The sequence below is a fragment of the Microtus pennsylvanicus genome, chromosome 3 (genome assembly GCF_037038515.1).
Source record: "Microtus pennsylvanicus isolate mMicPen1 chromosome 3, mMicPen1.hap1, whole genome shotgun sequence".
In the NCBI taxonomy this organism is placed as follows: Eukaryota; Metazoa; Chordata; class Mammalia; order Rodentia; family Cricetidae; genus Microtus; species Microtus pennsylvanicus.
In genome coordinates this window covers 88,616,106-88,623,796 of record NC_134581.1, presented here as the reverse complement: position 1 = coordinate 88,623,796, position 7,691 = coordinate 88,616,106, and the positions used below count along the sequence as shown (strand labels likewise).

General features: G+C 41.1%; 1 pseudogene; it reads left to right on the top strand.

Moving 5' to 3' along the window:
- Positions 1-1,087: 1,087 nt before the first annotated feature.
- Positions 1,088-1,950, top strand: LOC142846807 (aldo-keto reductase family 1 member D1 pseudogene; annotated as a pseudogene).
- Positions 1,951-7,691: the final 5,741 nt, after the last annotated feature.

Here is a 7,691-nt window from a genome sequence, read left to right as displayed (position 1 = left end):
TCTCGGGTAATGTGTTGTCTTCTTGAGGTCCTACGTCGTATCCTCAAGAGTCAGTATTTGCTTTTCTATGGCTGTTTTCCACAGGGTGCCCACTGCTGTCATGAAGCAAGGGCAAAATGTAAAGGAAAGATGAAGAGGTTCCGAGCCCAGCCCATCCAATCCCTAGTGATGCGCTAGCATCTACTTCAGGCTGACGTACTGAGTGAGGGTCTGCTGTCACTAATGCCACTGAGCCAGCATCATGGGTGAGGAAAGGGGGTTACAATGGAGCAGATGGGCCTCTAGAGTGGCTCTCTAGCACCTTCCGTAGCTGGTTCTCAGGACCTGTATAGATAATGTTCCCTAGTGTTTCCCATAATGATAAGAAGAATGAACATCACAGAAGACATCAATGCTGGAAGAGGCCTCGGACAGCCTTTGCATAACCTTCCGATTTTTATAGCTGAGGACCATGAGAGCTGGAACTTCAAAAACTGTTAGGGTCCCCAGAGGCAAATAGAGGCCACATTGTTCTAAGCCTTGAGAATTCTAGGCTGACATCTAGTCACTTGTACAACCACTGATGTTCTCCAGGACTACCAAGGTTCAGGGGATGCCAGAAAAGAAGATCCAGGTATCGGCGCAGATCAAGTCGACACACCTGAAAACTCGAAGAGAAAGCCTCAGGATAAAAACAATGCATGTCTGGCATCCTCTGAGATTCGTCTCACTGATTTTGGATATCCTGGAGACAACTGGGTGCTCCGTGTGAGATACGGACACTGGAAAGCTCTAGTGAAACACCCCTTCTTCGACTGTAATGCCCATCTGAGCTTGCTGGTGGAATGCAGGACCATACTCGCTGAAACATCATATAAGCAATCCTTTTGAAGTAGCCGTATTGGGCTGGAGAGATGGCTCAGCTGTTAAAGGCTAGGCACACAACCAAAAATATAAAGTAGCCTTGTAGGCAATGTTTCAATTGCCTGAAACCTGGTGGCTTTGTCTTCTGGAAGAGAACACTAAGGATGACTTGCTTTCAGCGGCATCAGGAGGACCTTGCCAGAATCACTTCTAGAAAGTGGAAGTTTCAGATTCCTTCTCCAAGATGAAGCTCAGTGATGAGAACCCCCAAATACCTCTAAGTGACAGAAACAGCATTTTAGTCATGAGGCTTGGCACCTACTCAGATCTTAAACCTATTCCTATTGAGATCTTGTATCAATAAAATAGTCATCGATACAGGATATCGACACATTGATGGGATGACCTTTACCACAATGAGCATGAAATCAGTGAGGACATTAGAGAAGACAGCAGAAGGGAAGGTGAAGAGGAAAGAGATTTTCTACTGTAGAAAGACGTGAGCTACAAATCATATCACAGAGATGGTCTGCCCATCCTGGAAGAGGATGTTGGGGACCCTCAAACTAGGTTATATAGATCTTTACATCACAGAACTGCCCATGGCCTTCAAGCCAGGAGGAATTTTATCATAGAGAGGAAAGTGACAAATGTTTATATCACAAGTCAAATCTGTGCACTACTTACGAGGCACTAGAAGGTTGCAAAGATGCTGGCTTGGTGAAATCACTTGGAGTGTCCAAGTTTAACTGCAGGCACCTGGACCTCATCTTGAATAAATCAGGCTCCAGTAAAAAACAATTACCAACCGAACTGAGTGTCATTTGAAATCTTGCCAACAGCATGACACTGTTGTTTTTGCAGACAGCCCTCTGGGGACCTGTAAGAACCAAACATGGGTGAATGTATCTTCTCCATCTTTGCTAAAGGATATACTTCTAAACCCACTTGGGAGAAAGTAAAGGGAATGGCAGCTCAAGTTGGGTTGTATGTTAATATCCAACAAGGGATGGCTGTAATTTCCAAAAGTTTAATCCTGAAGGGATTAAAGAAAACGTTCAGATCTTTGATTTTTTTTTCTCACTGAAGATAAGAAGCCTTTCATAAAAATGTCCTCTTTGTGAAACTGTTCATATGGGCCATCATCCTAAATACTACTCACTGTGGAAAGGGCTTCCACAGACTCGTCTCTCGTATTCATGACGGTGGGCTGGGTAATCCCCCAAACGTGGACCTGACAGGTCAATGAGGCTACTGTGGAACACGTTATGCTTAACATTCATATAGTATGACCTTAACTAAGTTTTAATCAAGAAAAAAAGATTTATATCTGTGTAATTAGAACTTTTCAAATGCTTTGTTATTATTTTTAGGTCAGTGTTTCCTGCGTTGATGATGGAAAAACATTAAGCTTCCCTCCAAAAGTGGCAGATGATGACAAAGAACTCACAAAGCTGGGCTACCTTAGGAAGTCTGAGTTGTTTAGTATTTGACAGGTCAGCAGAAACACTGGAAGCTGGAATGTTCTGAGCTCTGGCCAGGGCCTGGACCTTCCATAGCTCTGTCCTTTAGTTATAAGAGGGTACAATGGAGATAGAAATCCCAATGTGACTATCAACAGGGAAGTGATTACTATGCCTTGAAGTCTAGAAATGTCTTAGAGACTAATGCATAGCGGGCTGGGCTGGGTGAGATTACCTGGCAGGAGTGAGAAGGAAGCACGAAACACACAACAAAACTGCTCAGGAGTTTATTAGAGGAGACGTGTAGAGGCCTGGTGAAGTCGGTGTGCAGAAAGAGAGGGCTGAAGATAGCGCGTCCAGCTTTTAAAGGCTGCCTAGCACATGCGCACAGGGAGATGACATAGCTACGTCATACGCAGATGATGGAGCTCACACATGCCCACAAGGGCTTACGTACCTGCGTCTTACGTAGGTGATGTAACCATGCCACATGTGGGTCACACAGGGCCTCTTAAGGTCCCCGGGGTGGCTAGGTGCTTTTGCCTGAGGGTTTATCCGCACATGCGTGGACCTAGAACCTGGAAGTGCCAGCCATGCTGGTTGGCTAAAATCATAACATGGGCTGAAAGCCGTTGTTGAGTGCTTGCTTAGCATGAGCCAAAGTCACAATAATGTTTTAATTATTTATGTCCGTGCAGTCCATGTGGGTCTAGAATGGAAGGGTACTGATTTTTTTTCTTGTTTCCTTTTTATTTGGGAGAGATGGGGCTTGAGACAGGGTCTCGTGTTGTTCAGGCTGTCCAGACTCTACTGGCCTTCAACTCTGAACTACTGTGAACTACTGGTCTCTCCTACCCTCTTAAGGGCCGGAACTGCTACAAAACTGGTAACTCAAACCTGTACTCTCTAAAAATCAGTCTTGTACATATTAGTTAAGAGAACTATCCAATGAGGTGGCTAGAAACGGCAAACATACACCAACAAAACCTTGTATCATAAGCTGGTATAAAGAGTTGCTTTGAATGAATATTTTTTATTTTTTAAAACTAAAATACAATTACATCATTTCCCCTTCCCTTTTCTCCTTCCAACCAATCCCATGTCCTTCTCACTCTGCTATCTCTCAAATTCATAGCTTCTGACCTCTCTTCCTTTAATTGTTAAGCACACACACACACACACACACACACACACACACACTTCAGTCAATATACTGCATGTGTATGATTTCAAGGCTGATCACTTGGTATTGCACAATCATGGGGGACTCTTTCCTGGGGAAGACTATTTCTCTTGCTTTCAGCATTTCCTAGTTGCCTGTAGTTCTTTGTCTAGGGTTGATGTCCCATGAAATCTCTTTCTACCACGTTAACATGTCTGTTGGTGTCATCCTTGTTTAGGTCCTGTGTAGGCAGCTATGTTGCTAACACTTTATGGAAATAGCTTCCCTAATATTTCTAGGAGACACAACCTCACACCTCTGGTTCTTACAGTTTGTCTGACCCTTCTTCCATAATGTTCCCTGAGCCTTAGATGCAGGAATGTGCTATAAATCAGTGAGTTGGGGCTAGGCACCATATGATCACTTGTTCTCTGCTTTCTAACGTAATGGTCTCTATCCTTTGCAAAGAGACGTTTCTTTGCTGAGGAGTGAAAGCCACACTTACCTGTGGCTATAAGACTAAATATTTAAAATGCAGTTAGAAACTATGCTTTGTAAAGTAATGATTAGAGGTTTCCCTCTAAGATTCATGGCTTCATTAGCTCCAGGTGTTTGGCTAGGTTTCCTGTACCAGACATTATTTGTTTTTTTTTGCTGAGTGGGCCCTAAGTCCAATTGGAGAGCTGTTGGCTACTTACCATGGTATGTGTGCTACTATTGTGCCTGTAGGGTTCATGCTGTGCTGGTCATTGTTGTAGTCCATAGACTTCATAGCTAGATAGGACTGTTGCTTGCTTCCCTCCCTTGGGAGCTTTCATAGCACCTTCTGGAACCAGGAAAGCTAGTCCTCAGGGAGGAAGCTTTGGGTCAGACTCAGTTCAGCTCCTTCGAGTCCTGTCAGAAATGCATAGTGTCTTCATAAAGAGAGACTTACCTCCAACCTCTGAGAGGTCACCAAGGTCAATAGTAATGGCCTATGAAGTTGAGGGAGTCTCTTGAACTCCCCTGACCAGCAGCTCATAGGGGACTTTCTCATGCCTGGTTTTGGGTTTTTGCTAGTCTTTGGCTCTTACAGAGAGCATTGTTAACCATATATGCATAAACATATGTATCTATGTAATTTTAGATAAATAATACAATTGTTATGATTTTTTCAAACAATCTTATTATTGTTTTGTTCTCCTCCCCCTTTCTTAAATTGACCTCCCTTCCCTTTCCTAATTTATGCCCAATTTTCCTATCAAATTACATTCACTTTGCTGTTCTCTCTATTGCCCCTTCTACTTGGTCCCTTTAGACTTTCCTGGATTCTGCAGTTACTCCAGGTAACATGAAGGTCTGGAGTTTAGAGTCACAGATGAGAAAGAACATGTGGTGTTTTTCTGGGCTTGGGTCACCTCACTCAGTATGATCTTTTCCAGTTCCATCCATTTGCTTGCAAATTTCATTTTTCTTTACAGCTGAATAGTATTCCACTGTGCACATGTACCATGTTTCTATTCTCCATTTGTCAGTTGAAGGACATTTATATTTTTCTATATAAATAGGGCAATGGACATGGCTGAGCAAGTATCTGTGGAGTAGGATGTCAATTCTGTTGGGCATACATCAAAGGAGCAGCCTAGCTGGGTCATATGGTATTTATCTGTAGCCTTTTGAGGAATCTCTATACTGTTTTCTGAAGTGACTTGATTGGTTTGCAATCCTACCAGCAGTGAATAAGAGTTCCCTTTTCCTCACAACCTGTCCAGCCGTTGTTATTGGTTGTTTTGTTGATGTTTGCCATTCTGATTGGGGTAAGATAAAATCACAACACTGTTTGATTTACATTTCCCTAATTGCTAGGGATTGTGAATTTTATCTATCTATTTATCTGTTATTTATTTATTTATTTATTTATTTATTTATGGTTCAAGACAGGGTTTCCCTGTAGCTTTGAAGCCTGTCCTGGAACTAGCTCTTGTAGATCACAGAGATGAGCTTCCCTCTGCCTTCTAGTGCTGGGATTAAAGACATGTGCCACCACTGCCTGACTGATAATGAAAGTTTTTGAGACATTCCTTAGCCATTTTTTCCTTCTTTTGAGAATTCTCTGGTGTAGGAGTTCCTTCTGCATTTGTGTTTCTTTCATTGGTCAAATAAAGAAATTGCCTTGGCCTTTTGATAGGGCAGCAATTAGGTAGGCAGAGTAGACAGAACTGGATGCTGGGAAGAAGAGTCAGAGAGAGCCACCATGAAGCTGCCAGGTCAGACATGCTGAATCTTTCCTGGTAAGCCACGACCTCATGGTGACATACAGATTATTAGAAATGGATTGAATCAAGATGTGAGAGTGAGCCAATAAGAGGCTAGAGCTTATGGGCCAAGCAGTAATTTAATTAATATAAATTCTGTGTGATTTTTTTTGGGTATAAGTTAGCCAGACGCTGGGATAAAACAAAGGGGACCTTCTCCTACAATTCTCTTTCTAGTTTAGTTATATAGCTGGCAAAGAGTCTTTCCCATTGTGGGCTTAGTCCTCACTTGATTGATTATTTCTTAAGTTGTGAAGGAGCATTTTGGTTTTTTAAGTCCCACTTGTCAATTGTTGACCTTATTCCTTGGGCAATGGGATCTTATTCAGAGAGTCCTTTTCTACATCTGTATCCTGTAGGGTACTGCCTATGTTTTCTTCTAGCAATTTCAGTGTTTCAGGTTTCCCATTTAGGTCTTTGGTTCACCTGGAGCTTGTTTACCTTTAGAGTGATAGATATGGATCTGCTTTCATTCTTCTATATGTGGATATTCAAATTTCCTCACACCCTTTGTCTGTATTTTCTGCAGTCTATCTTTTTGACATCTCTGTCAAATATTAGATGGATATAGCTACACATAGTCATGTTTGGGTCTTCTATTTTGTTCCATTGGTCTACATGCCTGTTTTTGTGACAATGTCATACTGTTTCTATTAATATGACTTTATAACATATCTTAAGGTCAGGAATGACAATTCTGCAGCATTGCTAGTTCTATTCATTATTGTTTTGGCTCTTGAAGGTCTCTTGTGATTCCATATAAATTTTAGGTTAGTTTTTTTTCTATTTTTGTGAAGAATGGGATATGTGAGCTTTGGTTGGGATTGTATGGCATTTGTAAATGGTGTTAGGTACAATGGTCATTTTCACAATATTCTATCAACCCATGAGCATGAGATGCCTTTCTATCTTCTAAGGTTTTTTTTTTTTTCTTCAGAAGTTTAAAGTCTTCATTATAAAGGTCCCTCACTTCCTTGGTTATTTTTATTCTTAGACAGTTTATTTTCTTTGAGCCTACTGTGAATGAGAGCTTGCCTACAATCTCCTTTTCTGGTATTTACTGTTGGTTTATAGAGAAGCTGTTGGTTTTTGCAATTTGATTTTTTCTTCAGTCACTTGGATGAATTTTTATTGTTTTTATAAGTTTCCTGGTAGAATCTTTGTGATTTCTTATGCAGAATATCATCTGTAAATAGGGTTATAGGGGCCCACAGAAGTGGATCCATTTCACCCTGACTGAAGACTAGAGAGCTTAAGCCTATTCTTGCTTCTTCAGGTTATTGACAGGAGATTTGACTTAAGGTGTGGCTACTAACATAGCTATCTTGACCTAGGGTGTGGTTACTTGGTGTTTGGGTATTAAGATGGTAATTACTTTGTTTCTTGTATCATGATAAAAAAATCTTTTGCTTTCTTCCCCTTTTTTGGATTGGGATATTTAAAGATTAAAAGAAATAAACTTGGGGCAGATTCAGGATTCGCTGAGTTGCCCTCCAGGTACTATTCTGTGTCTCTGTATTTCTCTTGTATCTCTTTTTATTCTGCCTAACATTTCCAAACCACACCCCTACCCTGGAGCATAGGAACCCTTGAGGCTGGACTCTGACCGATGTCACACCAAATGTGTGGCTACAACATAGGGAGAACTGGCTTCTTCCTCTCCACTTTGAATCCTTTTGATTTCCAGATTTATTGATTTTCTCCTCCTTGTTCCAACTAGTGCTTTAAGTACAATAATAAAAAGGAGTGGGAATATTGGACAGCCCTACTTAGACCTGATTTCAGGGTGATTGCATCATGTTTTCCTCCATTGTTGGATATCAGTTTATCATATATACCTTTTATTATGTTAAGGGATAACATAATAATAATAGTAATCAAGATATATGGTATATTCAACAATTAAACAGCTGCTAATATTGTTATTCT